The 21,817-nt window shown below is 61.0% G+C and overlaps 2 protein-coding genes across 4 annotated transcripts in view; one reads left to right on the forward strand and one right to left on the reverse strand.

The window, feature by feature from the left end:
• MACROD1 (mono-ADP ribosylhydrolase 1) overlaps positions 1-21,817 on the reverse strand; it is a 152,690-nt gene that overhangs the window by 18,537 nt on the left and 112,336 nt on the right. The window lies entirely within an intron of this gene.
• Positions 15,545-21,817, forward strand: part of FLRT1 (fibronectin leucine rich transmembrane protein 1) — an 84,930-nt gene continuing 78,657 nt past the window's right edge. Inside the window, exon 1 of the mRNA XM_070457541.1 lies at positions 15,545-16,010. The gene's annotated coding sequence lies outside the window, so the exon portion shown is untranslated. The remainder of the gene's footprint in view (positions 16,011-21,817) is intronic.

Raw genomic sequence — 21,817 nt, forward strand, 5'->3', positions numbered from 1 at the left:
GCCTGGCTCTCCACAGGCTCAGGAAGGATCAAAGGGGTCGGAATGTGGTGGAACAAGGGCAGCAGCAGGACAGAGATGGGGGTGGGGGAAGGTGGGAAGGGGGAGGGGTGGGGGACGGGGGAGGGGGAAGGTGGGGGGAGGATGGGGGAGGGCGAGGTGGGGGAGGATGGGGGAGGGGAAGGTGGGAAGGGGGAATGGGGAAGGGGGAAGGGTGGGGGAGGATGGGGAGGGGGAGGAGGAAGGTGGGGGAGGGTGGGGGATGGGTAAGTGGGGAGGGGGAGGGGGAAGGTGGGAAGGGGGAATGGGGAAGGGAGAAGGGTGGGGGAGGATGGGGAGGGGGAGGAGGAAGGTGGGGGAGGGTGGGGGATGGGTAAGTGGGGAGGGGGAAGGTGGGAAGGGGGAATGGGGAAGGGGGAAGGGTGGGGGAGGATGGGGAGGGGGAGGAGGAAGGTGGGGGAGGGTGGGGGAGGGGGAAGTGGGGAGGGGGAGGGGGAAGGTGGGAAGGGGGAATGGGGAAGGGAGAAGGGTGGGGGATGGGGGAGGATGGAGGAGGATGGGGAGGGGAAGGGGGAAGGTGGGGGGAGGATGGGGAAGGGGGAAGATGGTGCAGGGGGAGGCAGAGGGCAGGGGGGAGGGGAAGGTGGGGGAGGGCAGGGGGAGGGGCCCAAGGATACCGCTTCCTCTTCCGGTTGTCCACCCCCCAGCCCCTCCTGCCCTGAGAGGGAGCACCTCAGCAGAGAAGAGTAGTCCCCACTTTGAGGGCTCAGGAGAAGAGCAGTAGGCATGTGCCTGGGACTCAGTTCTTTTAGGGACCCTGAAAAGGTAACTGCCCTTAAAATCAGAAGAAAAGGGACTTCCCTGGGGGGCCAGTGGATAAGACTCTGTGCTCCCAATGCAGGGATCCCGGGTTTTTCGGGGAAGTGAGATCCCACGTGCTTGGACTGAGCCCGAGCTCCGCAACTACTGGGCCCACAGGCTCTAGAGCAACAAGAGCAGCGTGCCAGAACGAAGACCCCGTGCAGCCAAAAGAGAAGAATCAGAAGGAAAAAGTGAACTTTTAGGTTGAAGAAAATGTTATACGTAATGTTACATATATAGGAAGTATATACTATCAAATGTTAATAAAATTGTCTTTATGCCAACGAAGTCATACAATCAACTTTTAATATTTTTATAGCGGAAGAGCCCCCAGTGGCAGAGGGCCTGGGCCCGAGGCCAGGTAAAGTCTGTACTCACATGGGCTCATTTGATCCTGACCCTCTGTGGAGGATACGATTACTAACCCATTTTACAGATGAGCGAGCTGGGCCGTGGAGAAGGAGCTGCTCACTATGCAGCTGAACGACTCCTGGGTAAAGGTCCCCCAGCTTCCTGGGTAAAGATCCCTTTTGCTCTCAGGACAAAGAACTGGCTGCTCCCACACAACACCCAGGCCTGTGACACCTTACCTTTCTCCTCTCCGCCCCCCTCCGCTTCGTCGTCATCTGTCTCTCACCCATCCTCCAGGTCCTCAAACATTCCTCATTTCCTCCAGCCCCAGGACCTTTGCAGAGACTGTTCCCTCTGCCTGGAGGAGACCCTCCCCGAGAGCCAGGAGAGCACCCAGCTCCCCGGGTCTGGAACTGGTCTCCAGCTGCACCCTCCCCACCCTCCCATGGGCCAGGAATCACCGCCTCCAGCATCCTGACCTCCCAGAAAAGCGTCTACCTCCCCACCCGCTCCCCACCCCTGCCCCATGTCTGGTCCACCGCGTGTCCCAGCGCTGAGCACAGAGACTGGCACACAGCAGGCGCCCACCAACAATTTGCTGAACCCACCTGACAGGTTTACGACTGTGCCAAGAGTCACTCAGCCAGGCTTCATGGCATCCCCCACTCTCATCCAAGGGGCCCCCAGAGGAGCCCCCCGGGGGCCCTAGGAGGCAGGCCTGGGGGTGGGGGCCATGCAGGCAGCAGGGCCAGTTCAAGGGCAGAGGCAGGAGGCCGTGTAGGAGCTGCCCGGCTGGCCTTTCCCTGATGGGGACTAAATCCTCCAGCAGGGCTGGGCCGCCACAGAGGAGACTCGGTGACCCAAGGAAAGCGCTGAGCAGGTTACTGGGCCAGGGAGGAGCCGGGTGAGGGGGCACAGCGGTGACTTTGCAGCAGGCGCAGCCCCTCTGGGTGTTTCCAGAGGCCGTGGCTGCCACATGCCCTCGTCCTGGCCTCCAGGGCCAGGCTCAGGGAGGGGCCTGCTCCCCTAAATCACCCAGCCCCTCTGCCTGGCCTGCTTTCCTCCACCCTCCCCATAAGGCCAGCTCTCAGCTTTCCCTCACTTGACAGAGTCGCATGTAGCCCCGATGTGTGCCAGGCTCTGGGACCCAGACGGTTGGCACAGAGCTCATCATCTAACAGTCGAGAAACAACAAAATAAACTCAAATGAGAATTACCATTGGCATCAGCGCCCGAGGTTGTGAAGCGGGTAGAGAAGGGAGGAGAGGGTAGCAGGCAGGTGGAGAGGGGCTCATCTAGAAGGAATCACAGATCTGCTGAAAAGGGAGCCGTTTGTGAAGAGCACGGGCCACGCAGAGGCTGGTCTGTGCAAAGGCCCTGAGGCAGGAGCCCGCCTGGAAGGTTGGAGGCACAGCCAGGAGGCCGCTGTGGCCGAAGCAGAGTTAGGGGGCAGGTCAGAGGGCAACGGGGCAGGAGGGGGGCCCGGGGGCTACTGCGCTTTCCAGGTGACCCCCTCTCAGACCTTCTCCTTCGTCCTCCTCCTTGGTTCCTGCCCAGAACAGCCCCGCCCATTCCGTGGTACCCCGGACTCTAGCACAACGCCTGGTACCAGTGAGGTGATGACTGACTGACTGACGCCCCCCCGACGGTGGAATGGTGGCCCCAGCCTCATGGGGAGGAGGGGGTGGGTGGTCTGGGGACTCTGTTCCCAGGAAATCAACACCATTGCCTCCCCGCAGGGCTGCGGTGGGTGTCCCTGTTACTCGAGGGCAAGCCGTTTAAAACACGTTTTAGATTAGAAACGCCCCACAGATGGAATAGAATGTGAAATGTGCTGAATTTTTGAAGATAGAACAAGAGACTTCAAAGGCATCTCAAGCTGCGCGAGCAGTTGCCGTGTTTGACAAGCTCCGTCCCCCAGGCCAAGGTCGCTGTCCTGTGACGTGGGGCTGCCTGGTGGAAATGAGAGCTTATTGGACATTCCCCAGGCTGGGGGGGCGCCTGGGGGCTCACACTTCTCAGCACCAGGCTTTTACGTGGACCTCTGCTGATCATCTTAACGTGTGTATACACACCCCTTCCTGCCCTGGTTACAGACAGGGAAACCGAGGTCCAGAGAGGCAAAGTCCAAGACCACAATTCACACCGGGGGAGGCAACGTCCTTGCGCTTTGCAAGGCCTGGTCCTGTAACCCCTAGCGGTGATGCTGGGCCAGTTGTTCCACTCCCTGGGGCATGTCCTCCTGCGTGGGGGCGTGGAGAGGTCAGTTACGTGAAGGTCTCTGGGGCACAGATGATAAAGTTTAAAATGCCTGTAAAACTGTCACAGCATCACAGAGCTTCGTGGTGACACAGTGCAGGATTGGGGTCCCCGCTTTCCCCAGTCAGCCAGGGAGAAGGATGAGACCAGGCTGTTGCTTTAATAATAACAACAGACGTCCCTGGTGGTCCAGGGGTTAAGAATCTGCCTGTCAATGCAGAGAACACTGGTTCCATCCCTGGTCCTGGTAGATAGATCCCATGTGCCTTGGGGCAACCAAGCCCCCGTGCGCCACAACTACTAAGCACTCGTGCCTAGAACCCTTGCTCTGCAACAAGAAAAGCCGCCGCAATGAGAAGCCCACATATCACAACTAGAGAGCAGCCCCCGCCTGCCGCAACTAGAGAAAGCCTGAGTGCGGCAATGAAGACCCAGCACCACCAAAAACGAATACATAAATATAGCTTTAAAACAACAACAACAGTAATGATGACAGCTTCTGTTCATCCAGGCTTGTTGACCGGCCTCCTAGGGAGAGGCATGGGGACTAGCAGGATGCACAGCTCCATTTTACAGATGGGGAGACTGAGGCTCACCTAAGTGTCTGGCCCGAGGCCACTCACTGAGGGTGGTCGAGATAGAATTTCAATCCCATTGCTCTGACTCTGGAGCCTGGCCCACTTAGCCTGCTGCTCAGCCAGACTTGGATTGCTTGCCTCCAGGCTCGAGCCTCTCACTCCGTTCTCTGAACAGAGCCCTGAGATTCCCTAAATCTGTTGGGAACTTTCAGCTATGCTGGGTCTTCGTTGCTGTGCGGGCTTTTCTCTTGTTGCAGAGAGCAGCTGGGCCCCCTTTCTAAAGTCTCCCCCTCAGCTTCCTCCTTCCCACTGGCCCTGGGCCGGGCTCTCATTCCTCTGCTATCTTGAACCTCAGATGGGCCTCCCTGTTCACCCATGCGCAGCCGGACTCTGCAGTCGGCTCCCTGGTCTGCCCCGGGCATCCCACCCCCATGCCTTTCCCTACAAAAGCTGCCCAGTCAGCTATTTAAGCTCAAAGCAGATGACCTGGCTGTGGTTCCTGCTGGTCTAGGCCCCTCCTCGATCCCCTCCTGCCTGGACTCTGCCCCTGAAAACCCAGTGTCCCAGCCAGAGGCCCCCAAGCCTGACCCCAAACCCTTGGACCCCCCCCACCCTCAACACCCACTCTCCAATCTCCCCGGACACCTTCCACTTATTGGCATTTTGTGTTGCCAGAAATTCGTGTTCATTGCCCCCGATTGGATAATATACAAAAAAAGCAAAAGAAAAGTGAGTCACCCATTAGCTCATCACACAGAATCGGCTAGCCCCTGTTCACATTTTCCTGGAGGAACTTTTAGACGTTAAACAAAAATAAAAAATACTTAATAACACATTTATCGAGCAAATTCTTTGTGCTAGGCGCTGGGCCAAGCGTTTCCAGTGGATTCTTTCATTTTACCCTTCCCTCCCTGGAGAGCCTAATGAGTGGGTACTATTATTTTTCTCACTTTACAGATGAGGAAATAGATGTTCAGAGAGGTTAACGTGATTCGTGCAAGGAAGCCAGGCTTTGAATTGGGCAGACAGATTTCTAAGGCAAGTGCTGAGTCGGCAGTGCTGTGGGACCCTGGCTGCAGCCTGGGCCTCCCCACTCCCAGGAGCCAGGGGTCCCAGTGTCCCACCATTAGCATAACCACGAGCAGCCCTGAAACCCAATTACAAGAGATGACTTGGGCCCCAGCCAGCCGGGCGGCGCAGTCTCCAGCTGTGCGGGAACGAGGGGCTGGGGCCCAGGGGAGCCCTGAGGGGTGGGGGGGATGTTCTGGGGGAGGGGCCTGGAAAGGCCGCCTGGAGAGGCGCTATGGGTGGGTCCCAAAGGCAGCCTGGACTTCCCGCTCAGTCCCTCTAGGCCAGAGAGGCCCACGGCCCCTAAGGAAGGCGGCAGGTTCCTCTGCCCCAGGTTGCCGGGTGAGCTCAGGCAGCCCCTTGCCCGGAGCTTCACGTTTCTTCCTGAAAAAGGAGAAGAAAAGTTGGGGTTTCCTGGTGACTCAGACGGTAAAGAATCCGCCTGCAGTGCAGGAGACCCGGGTTCGATCCCCGGGTCGGGAAGATCCTCTGGATGAGGGAATGGCAACCCACTCCAGTATTCTTGCCTGGAGAGTCCCATGGACAGAGGAGCCTGAGAACCAGGGGCTAATTGAGCAGAAAACTAACCACGGGTTGGGAGGAGGGAAGACTGTTGGTTCTGAACAACTGGGAAGCTGGGGGGTTGCATTTTCAACTTCCCCTTCCCCTTGAGGTCCGGCCACCGTCGCCTCCCACCCAGACGGCTCCCCTGCTGGCCCTAGCCAGCAGACGGCTCCCCTCCATCCCGTCCAGCAACAGGTGCTCCTTTTCTACTGATGAAAGCAGCACGCGTGCGCACACACACACACACACACACACACACACACACACACACACACGGTCCCTCGACCCCACTAACAGCCCAACAAATACAACGTCATAGAAATGAAGCCCTACCCTCCCTCCCTGGCAGAAGAACCCATCACTCTGAATTTGGCATATGTTTTCTCTGTAACATCTTCCCTGTAGCTCAGATGGCAAAGAATATGCCTGCAATGCAGGAGACCCAGGTTCGATCCCTGGGTCGGGAAGATCCTCTGGATGAGGGAATGGCAACCCACTCCAGTATTCTTGCTTGGAGAATCCCATTGGACAGAGGAGCCTGGCGGGTTCCAGTTCGCGGAGTCACAAAGAGTCAGAGACGACTGGGAGACTAACACTAGTACTATACTACCTTCTTTACAACAACTTAAAAAAGTCATTATGTATATTTGGCCGTGCTGGGTCTTCCTTGCTGCACCAACTTTAGTTGCAGGGTGTGGGGGTTACTCTTCGGTTGCGGTGCCGGCTCCTCATTGCAGGGGCTTCTCTTGTTTCAGAACACGAGCTCTAGGTGCGTGGGCTCAGGAGTTGCAGCTCTTGGGCCAGGCTCCAGAACACAGGCTCAGTAGTTGTGGTCACCGGCTTCGTTGCTCCACGTGGGGTCTTCCAGACCAGGGATGGAACCAGCATTTCCTACACTGGCAGGCGAACTCTTTACCACTGAGCCACCAGGGAAGCCCTGCGTGTATTTTCTTTAGAGTTTTACTCTCTATGTTCCTCAACAGGCTATTACCCAGGTCTTTGTGTCTTAGAAAGTGGAGCTCCTGGGATCGGCTGCTACCCTTCACAGCGAGGCTTGGGCGGCTCACCCAGCAGGCCCGGGCTGCTCTGGTCGGTCTGCTTTCACTGCTGTGTGATAATAGTCCAGGCTGGGACAGTCCCACACTCATCCACCTGTCCTCCCACCGACCATCAAACGTGCTCATTTTTGTCCCTTGCAAACCCAGCCAAAGTAGCATCTTGCACACAGCCCGTGAGCCCAGGTCCAGAATTTATTTCCTTTATCCCTGGGAACGGGACTGCTGGGTTGTGGTATATGAACATCTTTTAACTCGACTAGTTACTGCCAAATTGTTCTCCAAAGTGGTTGTTCAGATGATCGTTTTAAAATATAAATTAGATCATGTCACTTCCCTGCTTGAAACTCTCAAATAGTTTGCTATTAAACTTAGAATAAAATCTATATTCCCCTCCACAAATGCATGGCTGCATTCCATGCTATGTTCTCCCTGGTCTCCTGGACTTCTTTCTCTTCCTCGAATAGGTCTGGCTCTCTCATGCCCCAGGACCTTTGCACATACTGCCCCGCCTCTGCCTGGCACACTCTTTGTCCAGCTTTTTCTAAGCTGGCTCCTGCTCCTCTTTTGGGTCTTCAGTGAAAATGTTGCCTCTTCTGAAAGGCCTCCCCTGAAGTGCCTCCCACCCTGTTCCTCTTATCACCCTGTTTATTTCCTTAAGAGGACATGTCATGGTCCTGGAGTGATCCCATCCTCTCATTTATTTGCTGGTTCATTACCAGCATGGCAGCCTGTAAGAGGGCCTGGCCTGTCTTGGTCATTCCTGCGTCCTGGAGGCCAGCATGGCTGGCACCAAAGATCTGCTCTCCGTGTCATTCACTCATTCAACAGATGTTGATGCAGCCCCATCTGGTTGAAATGTCCAGAGGAGAGTGAGGCTGAGTTGAGGGCAGAGGGGCAGCCAGGACCATGGGGCCCTGGCCTTCTCCCATGGCTGTGGGGAGCCATGGAGGGTGCTAGAGTGAGGGAGCATCTGGGTCAGGCAAGCACTTTAGAAAGCAGCTCCAGGGCCTCCCTGGTGGCTCAGTGGTAGAGAATCCACTTGCAAATGCAGGGACATGGGTTCGATCCCCGGTCCAGAAAGATCCCACAGGCTGAGGAGCATCTAAGCCCGTGCACCACAACTGCAGAGCCTGCGCTCTAGAGCCCAGGAGCAGGAACCGTGGAGCCCATGGGCTGCAACTACTGACGCCCAAGCACCCGAGAGCCTGTGCTCCAACAAGAGAAGCCACTGCAATGAGAAGCCTGCGCACTGCCACTGGAGGCTAGGCCCTGCTCGCCACAGCTAGAGAAAGGCCTGAGCGGCAAGGAAGACCCAGCATAGCCATAAGTAAATATAATTAGGGGGGAAAAAAGGTGGCTTCTCAGAGCTGAGGGGGAGCCTACTGAAGGGAGTGGACCTGCAGGTAGGGGCTGGGGGGATGGTGGTGGCCGAGGATGGGTTGATGGGGGGCTGGGAGGAGAGGTGATGTTAAATCCACAGGGACCAATTAGGGCATGAGACTGGCTTCCAAATGTGGCTCAACCCAGTCGATGGAAGGAGCACCCTGGTGTTAGGGAACAGCGGGGTTCTGGCCTCTGCGATGCCCCGGCCCCCACCTTCCACCCCTGCAGGAAGCTGGAAGGGAGCTCTCCCCGTGATGCTGAGAGGGGGGCAGAAGTCCAGAGGCGCATCCTCGGAGCCCAGCGAGGCCGCCTTGAGCTAGTCAGCCCCTCTGTGTATAGACGGGGAAGCCGAGGCCCTAAAAGGAAAGGAACCAGAAGACCACAAGGCTGAATCTTACCCTTGTTGTTGCTTTTGGAATATGAGGTGCGGTACTGAGACCAAACAGACGTCCTTCATCCCGATAAAGACTGAGGAAAGGCGGCAAGCCCGTGTGAGATGCAGGGAATGTGAGTCAGACACCAGGAAGGACTTCTGTAGAAACTCCACCCCCCAGACCCAGCCTTCTCCGGCCGCCCCATCTGGGCAGTCCTGTCTGGGGCTCTCAGCGCACAAGGCTGGGAGGTGGCTTGTTCAAGGTCACTCGGCCAAGACGAGGTCACTCGTGCCTGCGTGCTCAGTCGCTTCAGTTGAGTCCGACCCTTTGCGACCCCACAGACTGTAGCCCCACCAGGCTCCTCTGTCCATGGGATTCTCCAGGCTAGACTACTGGAGTGGGTTGCCATGCCCTCCTCCAGGGGATCTTCCCGACCCAGGGATCGAACCTGTGTCTCCTGCGGCTCCTGCATTGCAGGTGGATTCTTTATCACTGAGCCACTCACCTGGCTCTAAGACCAGTGCTCCTTTGTTGGGAGGGCCGGGGGTGGGACTGGGAAGCTCCAGTTCCTTCCTGTCCCAGGCCCTGGGGTCCGAGAGCTCAGGGTGCCCCCTTCCTGAGGGTCTCACGGTGGCCTTCTGGCCCCTCCCATGTTGTATCCCGTGGGGACCAGATAGGACCCCAGCCTGGTTCCAGCCCAGCAGCTTCAGGTGGCCCTGGGCTGGGTGCCCCTGCTCCCAGGCCTGTGGGCCTCCCAGCTGGAGCCGCACTCCTGGCAGGAGGAGGTGGCAGCCATTGGTATGCGAGGCGGTGCTTCAGCCCCTCCGAGGCCCAGCCTTTCCGCTCAGCTCTTTAAGGATCCCTCCTCGGCAGCGGCAGCGTGGTGGTTGCTGGGCAACCCCATCCCCCACCGTCACCCGGGCCCTCCCCTCCTCCTGTGCCCCTCCTCTCTGGGTCCTCCCAGTGCCCCGTGGCAGAGGAGTACTTAGCTCAGAACCTGCCAGGCCTGGCTGCACCCATGCCGGGCAGACTGGGGGGCCTTGGGTGACCCCACCCAACCCCGGGCCTGGAGCACAGCTCTGCTCCACACCAGGACTTGGGTTGGGGACCCCGACTCAGGACACCCCATCTGCAGATTCCCACAACTCCACCCCCAGCCTCAGTGGCTTCAGCTGCCCTGGGGTACTGGAGCTTGTTGGGGGGACAGAGAGGACCCAAGGGGAAGGGCCCAGGAACTGAGTCCCCCGGGGAGGTGGCCTACTCGGGCCTTGGGGCCTCAAGAGCCCCTGGGTGGTGGTGGAGACTGAGGCAGTAAACTGGGGCAGGAGTGGGAGCAGGAGGAGATAGGGAGGATTTTGAGCCCCGAAGAAGGTCTGCGGGGGGTTGAAAAGAGGCGGCGGTGGGGTGGAGGGGTTGTACTTGGAGGTGGGGCTCCAGCAGGTCTCTGAGCCTCCAGTCCCAAAACCCCGAATTTTCCACCCCCCACCATCCTCCACCCTGTCCTCCACTTCTCCCTCCTCGGGCAGTCAGGGAACCCTGCTCCCTGGCTCCCCAACATCATGGGTATGTGCCCTCTCTTTTCCTCCCTCCAACTCCCTTCTCGATCAGGCCTGTACTTCTAGCCTCTCCCGGGTCCCACAACCCTCTGCCCACCAGCTGCTCCCCACCCAGCCCTCCAGGCCTCGGCATGGGCTGACCCCTCCGCTCAGGCCGTCCTTTTAAGACACAGCTCACGTCTCCCTTCCTGAACCTGACTTGGGATGTGTGTAACAGGTGCACGATAGCCAGAGTCAAGAAACGCTTGAGTCGTCATCAGGAGCACTGCTTCTGCTGGGAACAAGGGCCCAGGAGTGAGGGGGGTAGGGGGTAGTGAGAGGCAGCCCTGGGTGCCTGGAGGAGGTGGGGGAATGGGGTGGTGGTGATGTCATCTGTGGGGGAGCGAGGAGGCTCCCAAGGGGCAGGGGGGCCCATCAGAGACAAGTAGCCTCAGTCCTGCCAGGGCCGGGGAGAGCGGGCTGGTGGGGAACACCGAGCCCTGGGGTGGTACGGTCCTGCCTCTGCCCTGGTCCGGTTCTGACTTTCTTTTGCGTCTTTCTCCCCACCCACCCAGGGTGGTAGCTGTCAGTCCGGATCTCCGTCCTTCACCTCCCATCACCCCCACCCACACACACACTTCAGGACCCCATGCTGCCATACTCCCGGAAGTGTGTAGCTCCCCACTGAGCCCCTGGAACCATCATCTCGGGGCATTTTGAGGAATCACAGTTGGCCTCAGGCAGCTCTGTCACCGGTGCCTGCAGGGCTGCCTCACTCTTCAGGCTGCAGCGCCTGACTCTTCTCCCCAGGTGCACAGCACCGCAGCACGTGCTGGGGACACGCAGGGACCACAAGAGGCCCAGGATGTGCCCTCAAGGGGCTCACAGTCTCCTGGGAGGGACAGACACTAATGAAACACACAACGAACACGGGCTCCATCAATCCTGAGCCTCAGCAAAGCTTCCTGTGCAACCGGGGAAGAAAACACTGCCGGCCACGCCCCGATCTCAGAGATGTGAAAGTTTGGTCCCACAGGTGAGAAACAGGGTCACATAAATCACACAAAATGGGGCTTCCTGGGCGGCTCAGGGGTAAAGAATCCGCCTGCTCAGTGCAGGGGACAGGGGTTCGATCTCTGGTCCAAGAAGATCCCACATGGCCTGGAGCAACTAAGTCCGAGTGCCACAACTACTTAGCCTGTGCTCTGGAGCCCGGGAATGGCAACTGCTGAGCCCGCGAGCTGCAACTACTGAAGCCCACATGCCCCGGAGCCTTCCTCTGCAACAGGAGACGCTACCGCAATGAGAAGCCCGCAGGTGACAAGGAATAGCGCCCGCTTACCTCAACTAGAGAGAGTCCGCCTGCAGCAATGAAGACCCAGGACAGCCATAAACACATAACTAAAATTAAACAGACCCTTCCGAGGGAAAGACAAGGGGGGAAGAGAGAGCATGTGACCCCACTGGGAAAAATGGGTTCCGGAAGGCCTCTCGAAGGACAGGATGGTCAAGCTCTGGGCTGAGGGGTCAGGAGGAGCTGACTTGGTCTGGAGAGGCGGGAGAGGGCAGGGTAGCAGGATCCCTGACTCAGTGCTGCGGGCAAGAGTGCACCCAGCGGCCAAGAGAAGCCGGGGCAGGGGGGCTCCCAGCCCAGCCACAGGCTGCCCTGCCCACCCTTCCCCACGGCCCCCAGCACCTGTCCTCGGGACTTGCTGGCTTTGTCCGACCTAACTTTGCTCCTGCCGTGCCCGCTCTCTGGAGCACCCTCTCTGGGACTTCCTCCTGAGTTGGGGCCTTGTTGCCCCAGAGATTCTGCCCTGGGGCCCAACCCTCCGTGCTGTGCGGGATGCAAAGGTCTAGTGCACAGAGGCGGAACGGAGGGGAGAGCGTGGTGACGCTAGGACTTGGATCAGAGAAGTTGCTGTGACTTTCTGCTGGGAACTGGTGTGCCCAGCCAGGTGTGTACCGCCAGCCTACTCACAGGCTACATGCCCGTGATTCACGGAAACCTAACAGGATGCGCCCGGCTGTCACCAGGAGACCGCGGTCTGGGATGGCCAGGTGTTCAGTGATGGCACTTCTCGCCTTCACCCCCCATCTCGTGCCCCCAGAGGCAGGGGACCCTGGGGCCTCAGAAGACAGTGATCTCCAAGACCAAGAACCCACAGATGGGGCCACCGGGAGGCTCTCTGGCTCCAGGTGAGGAGCTGGAGGTCTACCCTCCCTGGAGATGATGTCCAAGCTGGGGCCTGGCCGTCAGGCTAAGCCTCTGACTTTTGGGCAGCTGGCCCAAGGTCATGCCCTCTGAACAACAGCTCTTAGTCTGTTTGGGGGTGCTGACCCCTGACTACTCCCTCAGGGGGCTTCGTTTCTGGACACCCAACACCGAGCCTAAGGACAAGGGGTCCCTGGTGATGCCCACTGACCATCCAGTGGGGCAGACTCTACCCTTCTCATGGGTCAGGTAGTCTATCCTGCTGCCCCCAGCCCAGCCCAGAGCAAGCCTCAGCAGGGCCAAGAGTGGCACGACCTCGGCTGCCAACAATTCATGATGAGTTGTGCTGCCACCGCACTTCACTGTATACAAAGCACCTTCCTCTCGGGGCCTCAGCAGGCTGTCACGGCAGCCTCGGGAGGTGTGTGGTGACCCCGTTAAGATAAGGGACAGGGAGGCTGGTGTAGGGCCAGGGTCAGCAGCGGGTGAGTGTGGGGGGCGCTGAACAGAGTCCACGTCTGAGAACTCCCGAGAGGGCAGGCAGGTGGGGGGAGGCAGGGCCAGCGTGACCCCGGCTGCCCAGCAGTAGGGCCTGCTGCACCTGGATGCCAGACACCGCCTGGGTTACTGTCGCCCTGGGGCCTGGGGAGCTGGGGCTTTGGTGAGACCAAGGCTGAAACTGTCCCTGTGTGATCTGTGCTGCCTCGTGTACACAGCATCTCTGTGAGCGCCTGGCTCGAAGACTAGCTCAGTCCTCCTGGGCCGGGCTCCCACCAGCCCATGCCCTCGGGGAGCCCTGCAGCACCCAGGGGCTCCACTCAGCAAGTGTGTGCCGAATGAATGAGTGATCTTTCTGAACCTTACGACCGACAGTGCCTCTGCTGTACCCACCCTCCCTGGCACCCTGCCCCTTCCGAGACAAAGGCCAGACTCTCCAGACTTGTCCAAGGCCCTGTATGGACACCTGGCCTGGCTGACATCAGTCATCTCATCTTCCACCATGGCCCCCTTCACTGTGACCCCCCAGGTCCAACCGAGAATGCTAGATCTCCAAACCCCAGGATCTTTTACGTCCCTGACAAGAAGCTGAAATGAGCTTTTGGGGTCTGCTCAGAACATTCCTCCTGACCCAACTCAAGGGCCACCTCCCCTGGAAAGCTGTCCTTGATGTTGCATTTGACTTGGCCCCTGTGTCCTGGGGCCACGTGGTGACAATGTCTGTTTCAGAAAGATCCTGCTAAGCTTTAACTATTGAAGTGTCCACCCCGCTGCTGGATTTCCAGCTTTGCCAGGGCGGGGTCTAGCAGGGCCTGATTCCCTTTGGTTCTGGGTACCCAAAAAGCACCCGGCACAGCAGACCTCCATGTTCCCTGAACTGTGTCTCGCCACCGGGAACATCAGCTTGATGGACTATCATGCAGCCGTTAAAACCACTATTATGGGGACTTCCAAAGGTGGCCCAGTGGCTAAGACTCCCAATGCAGGGGGTCTGGGGTTTGATCCCTCGTCAGGGAACTAGATTCCACATGCCACAACTAAAAGATACTGCATGCCGCAAGTAAAAGCTCTCCCATGCTGCAGTGAAGATGAAGGATCCCGCATGCTGCAACCAAGACCCGGCGCGGCCAAATAAATATTAAAAAAAAAAAAGAGCTATATCCATACCATCCCCTCCACTCTGAGGCTCTGAGTGCCTGCTCTGTGTCAGCCCTGTGCTTGGTGTGGGGGTGGGAGGGACAGAAAGGAGTCCCTCCTTCAAGGGATTCAGTTTCGAAGAGGAGGGAGACCCAGACATAATTCCTGAGCAACCTGCTAAGTGCCACGACAGAGGGAAGACAGAGCCCCAGGGCCCCCACGTCCATCTGGGGGTCTGGGGAGGCGGAACGGAAACCATAGCTCTGTAAAAATTACAGCCGACAGTGCGTGGACAAGCCTGGAAGGGAACAGCGGCTGACTGAGGCTGATGGAGGAACCGAGGCTGTTGACGCCACAGGGTGGTGGCGTTGTGGGTTCTTTTTCTTTCCTTTATTGTTGGGATAATGCTGTTTGGACAATAAATAAAAATTGGGAGGAAAAAAATAGCTGTTTGGTGAATTGAGTATAAAGCAGGGGAAGGAAATGGGGAGGGAGAGGAAAGAGGGGCCCAGGCAGGGGTGCTCGCTCTGGGCTGGGGGGTGGCGAGAGGGATGGGCGAGCACAGGATGTGGGGGAGACAGGGGCCGGTATCCCTGACGGCAACCTTCTCCCAGGGAGAAGCCAGGGGGGTGTCCCAGGGAGGGGGCTGGCCAGGCACCCAAGGACAGCAAAGCACAGGGTAGGCTGGGCTCCTCGAAGGGTCTAACACCCGCCTGCAGCTGGGACAGTGGGTGGAAGGGGCTGGGATGGATTTGGCGGAGGGGGTCTCAGCCAGATTGGGGATTCTGGGTGGGGACCGGCAAGCTGTGGGGCCCAGGTGGAGGTGGTGGGGCTCCGGGTTAAGGACTTGCTCAGAACAGCCCTCCAGGGGGAAGGGTTGCAGGACCGGATGACTGAGCTCGGTGACAAGATCTGGCCAGGGGAGGTGGGGACAGACAGGGGGGCCTCCTTAGTATCCTAGAGAAGGCCAAGAGCATGGGGACTTTCCAGGCTCAGAGGAGGGGGTTCTGGTCCACCCCCACCCTCACACCAGACCCCACACAACAGGTGCAGTCACTTCCTAAGTCCCTCATGTGTGCCAGGCACCGCCCCGGGCACCTTCCTACTCCTCCAACTCTCCTGTTAACCCTTGGAGGTAGGCTGTTCATGCTCCCATTTTTACAACAGGGGACACTGAGATTTGGAGAGGTTAAGTAACTGACTCAAGGTCACAGTCAGCTGGTGAGGGGCAAGGCCAGGCTGGGGGCCCTGCCCGCTCGGGCAGCTTGGCAGAGCAAAGCGAGCGAGGCAAGCGAGGGGGAAGGGGCGCCAGGCAGGGAGGAAGGGGTTACCTTGGCACGCACAATAGATGATGGGTAGCTGTTTGTGAATGAATGAATGGAGGGTTGGTTGGAAGGATGAATGAATGAGTGCAGAGAGGAGGGGTGTAAGGGGAGGCGCACTTGAGCGAGAACCCGATTCTCTCTCCCCGCCCCCCTACCACCCCCCGCGCTGGAGGCTGGCTCTGGGAGCCTCCCTCCTCAGCCTCCCCCCCTCACTGGGGACAGACACCCCAACCTCCCCATCTATTTTAGCCGAGGGCAGGAGGAGGGGGACGCGGAGGCCGAGTCTCCCGGGTTGGGCCCGAGTCCCCGCGCGGCGGCGCAGCCTCCCGCGCCAGGTCCCGCCGGCCAGTGCGCAGCGCGGCGCCCCCGCCCCCGTCGCCTCCTCCCCGCCCTCCCCTCCCGCCCCGCTCCGCGCCTGCACGCACGGCCCCCGCCGCCGCCGCCGCCGCACAGCCTGGTTCCCCGCGCCCTGCTCGCCGCCGCCGCCGCCGCCGCCGCTCGCGCAAGCACCGCTGCTAGCCCTCGCCCGGCCGAGCGCACCCACCCCGGCCGCCGGGCGCAGCCCCACCCCGCCCCGCGCACGCCCCCCGTGGCTCCGCCGGGCGCCGGAGCCGGGCAAATGCGCCGCCGCGCGCCCCCCGCCCTGGGCCCGCCACCGCGCCCCGCCGCACGCCGGGGGCTCCTTTCCCGGGCGCCCCTGGGCGCCCTCCGGCTCCAGTTTCCGCCCGCTCCTTGGAATAACCCCTGAGGCTCCAGTCGTCGCCGCAAAGTTTCCCGAGGAGACCCGCCTCCCCGGCCGCTGCGCAGGTAAGGATGGACGTCCGGGGCGGGGGCCGGGGTCCGCGCGTGCGGGACGGGGCGCCGGGGCCAGCAGGGCGGAGAGGGCGAGTGCAGGGAGGCGCCGCAGGATCCCGCTGCCCGGCTTTGCCCGGCTGCCGCGGGGACCGTGCAACCTTTGGGATTTGGGGAGGGGGTGCCCCCCACCCCGAGTCAACAACTGAGGACCCACGGCGCTGGCTCCGCCGCGGGGAGGCGCGGGGTGCGCGGCCGGAGGCTCCACTCTCCAGCAGAGGCTGGAAAGGGCGGGGGCTCGGCGGGAGCCCCGACCCCAGCCCTTGCTGCGCCCCCAGGGAGACGGCCCTGCCCGCGGGGGTCGCCTAGCTGAGCCGGACGGTGCAGACTCTCCGAGCCGAAGGGCTTGGAGCGCGCTAAGAGAGGCAGCCTGCCGGCCCGGGCGCCGCGCTCCCGTTCCCACCAGCCTCGTGAGTCACGGCTGGAGCGAGGTTTTATTTTTAAAACGACTTCGAGGGGGGCTTAAGCAGCCTTCAACTTCCCTCCCCGTGCGCGCGGTGGACTGTCAGCCTTGCTCGGGGCAGGGGACCAGGGCGGTGCACCTGGCGGCTAGAACGATGGGACCTCCAGGCTGGAGGCGGGGGGCTGCCGTGTCCCCCACCCCCAAGCCAGAGGCCGGGGTCGCCCCTCCTCCCGGGGCCTGGAGGCTCAGGGCCGGAAGGTTGGGGAGTGTTGTTGCCCAGCTACAGGGAGCCCTGGCTGATCAGAGCTCTCGGAGGAGGAGAAAGTTGTGGAGCGTGTGACATCAGGGAGCTGCCCCAGGCCTCCTGGCGCCCCGGAGGGCTCTGAGGCTCTCTGGGGCGTGTGTGGCTTCAAACACAGCCCAGCTGGGATTGTGGCCCAAGCCAGAGCGCTGATGTGAATAAATGAAGCCTGGGCTGGGGGCAGAGGTGGGGTGCAGCTGGGTCCTACCCTGCCCCACCCTGGCCCCTGCGTCCTCAGGGACAACAGGGACCAGTCTCTCTGATTTCCCTCCCCAAGTGAGCTTAGGAGCTGGGGAACAGGCTGCCTGTATGGGTGCATGGAGCCCATAGAATGCAGGATGCCACTGGCAGAGGAAGGTGGGCTGGGGCATGTCCCTTTCTGCTCAGCAGCCACGGGCAAGGTGGCCACGCTCAGGGGCTCCGGGCTCAGATTTCTGGAGTGAAAGCCAATGGCAGGTCCTCCTGCCAGCCCCAAGAGGAGAGGCGCAAACATCACCTGTCAGCTGGAGCTGACTCCGTGGGCGACTGTGCAGGGCTTCCTCCGAGGTTTAAATGGAAATGGTCTGAGCTGCCAGCCAGGGCCCCTGCCCGGGAGAGGGTACTAAGCAGGCAGAGAGGAGGCCATGGTAGGGGTGAGGGGCAGAAGGAGGCTGTCACATCCTGGCTTGAGGGGTCAGCCCCGGGCTGAGAGCAGGAGAGAGGAAGGCAGACAGAGTGTCTGTACTGGGGAGTGTTATGTGTGTGCCCCTGGTCCCGTGATCTCACAGACAGCTGGGGCTGGACACTTCTGTAAAAAGTCTCCCCGGCCATGAGTTTAAGGCAGGTGTGTCCCGGGGCGGCTGGAGCCTGCAGGGGTTCCCCTAAACCCTGGCCTGCGGGCCTTCGCTCTTCCACTTACTGGCTGAAAGTCCTTGCTTCTCTGAACCTCACTTTGCCTTTCTGAGTGTACTCACCCCCGAGGCTGAGCTTGGGGGAGCCGGGACAGGATGCATTACACCGTAGGGCAAGGTGGACAGATGTCTTGCTCCTGGGTTGAAGGGGTCCCCGAGGGCTCTGGGCACCTGCAGAGGCCTTGGAGGGCCGAGGGGGTCAGATTCCCCAAAGGCCGGGGGCTGATGGTAGACAACAGCCTGCTGCTGACCCTCAATGTCAGCGCCCTTCCTGGCGTGTCCCCCCCTCCGCCCGGCACCTCCTCCTCTTCAGCCTCCGGGAGGTCCCCTCAGCTGGGCTCTATGGAGGTGGTGGGGGCTGCTACCCTATCGCATCACCTGCGGCCAGGGCTCTGCGTGCAGGGCACTGGCCTGCGAGACTCCGCTCTGTGCAGACTGAGGGCTGCTGGGCGAGCCCGTGTCACCCACGGGGTGGCCCTGGGCCTGCCCCCCTGACCACCCGTTTCCTTGCCTGCACAGGGGGACACAGCAGCTCCCCCGCCCTGGGGGAATGGGTGGGCACCCTGAGTGTGGGATGGCAGGGCGTGTGCGTGCCTGCTTCCACGTCAGCCGAGAGATGCACGGGCGCTCCAGGGGGACCTCACACAGCGGGTGTCAGGGGAGACAGGCAAGCCCGGAACCGGCTGACTGCCCGCCGAGGCCCAGCGCGGTGGCAGGTGTCAAGAAGTGGCTGCCCTGGTGTTGGGTGGGGGGATGAGGCCCCTGAGGCTGGCTGGGCACAGCCCCCTCTGCCCATCAGGTGGGACAGGGAGGGAGGCAATGCTAGGAGGGGGCGGACGGCTCAGGAGTGGCGGGGAGTGGGTGAAGGCCCTGACCCGAGAGGCGGATGGCCCCACTGTGTGTCCTCTGGCAACTGGGGACCTGCTGGCCGCCAGCTCCCCAGCCAGCGAGGCTGCCCTGGAGTCAGGGCTGGGAAACGGCCTCGTCTCAGAGGTGGGGCCTGTCTGGGGCTGTTGCGGGGCTTCGGCGGGGCCCACTCTCCTGCCCCCAGGGTCTCAGGGAGGGTTGTGGTTTCTGGAGAGGTTCTCCACCTGGCCTGCTGACCTCAAGCAGATGACTGCATCTCGTCAGGCCTCGATACCCTCGTGTGTAAAATGGGGCAACAGCAGCACCCGCCGTGGGGGAACCCCCCGGGAGACGATACGTCTGAGGCTTCTAGCAGAGTTTACGCCTAGCAGGGCGGTGTGTCCTGGGGTCCCCACCCCTGGTTCACACTGGGCTGAGGGCTTTCAGCTTCTTCAGGCCTTGGAGTAGCAGGAAGGACTGCCCCAGGTCCCCCCACCCTAGCCAGCAAAGTCCATTCTGGGTGGGATCTCATCTCAGTGGGCTGGGGGGTGGCAGCACCAGTGTCAGTGGGAGCATCCAGGAGCTACAGGGTGAGGCGGAGGGGTTTTCATTTTGGAGCCCTTGGTGGGATGGGGCGTACGGGCTGTGCTGGTTCGGACCAGGAGGGGAGTGGGGGTGTGTGGGAGTGGCTGAGGCCCCAAATGCCTGAAGTGGCGGGTTGCCCCAGGGTGCTCACCACCCAGAGGGGCCTCAAGGGCTCTGGAAGGGTGGGGCTGGCGTGGGCCTCAGGCCTGCTTCCTGCCTTTGATGTGTGGGTTTGGGGGTTCCCCTCTCCAGCACCTGGGTTGTTCTCCCCAAGACAAAGTTCAGGCCTGCTCCAGCTTGTACCAGGCACAAGGCGGCTGTATCTTGTCCTCTGCCCCGAGGCAGTCACCCCAAGAAGGCCAGGAGACGGGGGGCAGATGGCCAGAGGAAAAGACAGGTGGACAGACTGTGTGACCCCAGGGTGCTCCTGCCATGCCATGCGACCCCAGCTGGCCCTGCACCCCCCAACATCAGCCGGAGCGGAGAGGGCTCCTCAGAGAGGGCCGTGTTTGTGCAGGCCTGTTTCCCTGAGCGGCGGGTGGATGTCTGTTTACTGCCGCCTGCCTGCAGCCCCCAGAGCCCAGCCACTCCCTGGGGTCAGCGGCCCTGCGGATGATGTCAGCATTTGGGGGCCTCGCCTCGCCTCGTGCAAGTTGTTTGCTGGATCCAGTGCAGCCCTGGGGTTTGAGTCTCCCACGATGGCCTTGCACGTGTAGCCTCCCACCCGGCAAAGATGGGGATGTGAGGGTGTCGGGGACCTGAGGGGCTAGGCACAGACACTGCTGTGGCGGTAGGGAGGGGCTGGCACCCCTGGCTCTCTTGTCTTTCCCTCCCTCCCTCCTTCCCTCCGTTCCTGCCCATTCATCCGTTCATTCATTCAGTGCTGGGCACCAGTTGTGGCCAGGCGCGGGGCTGGGCTCCGGGGGGTTGGGGGGAGGCTTGGGGAGAGGGGAACCAGAGCAGCTGCAAGTCTTGCCCTCAGGGAGCTACAGCTGGGAAGGGGGGTCAGACTGTGATCGGATGCTTCCTCTCCTACTTTGGAGCCTTGGGTGCTGAAGGCGGGAAGGCAGCCCTGTGAGGTGGGGGTGACCGGGGAGCCTGCTGGGGCCCGGGATGAGGGGAGCAGGTGCTTCAGCCAAGGAGGTGAGGGTGGAACAGGAGTCGGTGAGGAGAAGGGGCAGAAGGAAGGGACCCGGAGGACAGAGCCCGCAGAAGGGGCTGTGTGTGCAGGTGCGGGGAGCCTGGGGGGGGTGGGGGCAGCCTCTGCAGGCGGGTCTGCTGGAAGCCTGTGTCCCGCCTCCCTGGTCCTGCTGGCTGGTCCATCTCCATCTCTCAGGACTCCCGGGCCAGCCTCGATGACGACTGGCTGCCTGGTCCTCCTGGGCGGGGGTGGGGGGGGCCCCTGGAGGGTGGGCTTCCTGGGCGCAGGGTGGTCCCCTGTTCCGGAGAGAGCTGTGTGTCCACCTGGGGGGGCAGTCTCTGATGGGCCAGGAGGGAGAATCTCTGGGCTTGTTTCTGATGGGGACAGAGGACCCCGGTGTAGACTGAGAACTGCTAGTGATGAAGGGCGTCCCCTCCCCTGGCTCAGAACCTCCCTCAGAAGGGGGGCTGGGGAAGAAGGGAGCGTGGGCGGGGCTTCCTGGAGGCTCCAGGCCCCAGCTGTATGGGGCTCCGCTAACCACTAGGGGACACTGCCTCCCAGGCAGAGCGCCGGACCCAGGCTTCCGGAGGGCGGATGGGCCCAGGTGTGCCGTCTCTGCGTACAGGGTTGGTGGGGGGTGGGGTGGGCGTTCGCTAGCAGGGAGGCAGCGGCTGAGCCTTTGGGGACGGCTTTGTACTTAATTAAAACCGGGATTAAAAGTGGGGTGACGGAGATGCTGGTCCTGGCCGCTCCTGTCAGCACCGCTCTCGAGAAGCAGCTCTGTGGCAGCTTCATTTTGCTCCCGTTCCCTCCCTCTGCCTGAATTAATCGTTGGCACCAGATTACAACAGATTTAGCAAACTGTAAAAAAAAAAAAAAAAAAGGGAGAGAGCGTGTGAGCGAGGAAAGGGGGACTGAGTTCAGAGGAGAGGACGAGGCATCGGCATTTATCTACAGAAGCAAATTGCTCTCGTCGGCCCGTCACCCCTCCAGCCTCCACCTCCAGCGACGCCTGCCTGGGAAGGGCTGCGGGAACAAGTCCCGACAAACGCTGCTGGGCGCTGGCGCCAGGATGGGCTTCTCCTGGGGGCGGGCTGCCAAGGGCTGCCTGGTGGAGCAGAGAGGAGAGCTGAGTTTTCAGGGGACCCTGGAAGGGTGGCACATAGGCCGCTTTGGGCGGGGGATGCCTGGCTGGGCTGGTCCTGGGTGGTGGTGGGCTGGGGACCAGGGATGGGAGGCCCTGTGTGGCAAGGATGGCTAAGGGTGGGGGTTGTGTCTGTCTGTCTTGCTCACTGGTGTGTCCCCAGTCCTGGAAGGGGGCCCTGCACACAGTAGGTGTGCAGTGGGGTGCAGGTGGATGAATGGGTGAGTGAAAGATGACGGCGTGGCTGAAATGCCTCGGGAGCTGGTGTGGTAGCAGCGGAAGGTCCAGCCTACCAGCTGAGACTCCTGGGGATGAAACTGGCCGGACCGAGCTGCCCCTCAAGGGGCTCACCCCTGTAACCCCCAGGTCCTGGGTCAAGGATGTTCTTGCAGGCCTTCGAGGGAGCTGCCCCCTGGCTTTCCTGGGATGACCTGGATTTAAACACGCTCTGC

Source organism: Odocoileus virginianus, chromosome 28 (genome assembly GCF_023699985.2).
Source record: "Odocoileus virginianus isolate 20LAN1187 ecotype Illinois chromosome 28, Ovbor_1.2, whole genome shotgun sequence".
Taxonomy (NCBI): domain Eukaryota; kingdom Metazoa; phylum Chordata; class Mammalia; order Artiodactyla; family Cervidae; genus Odocoileus; species Odocoileus virginianus.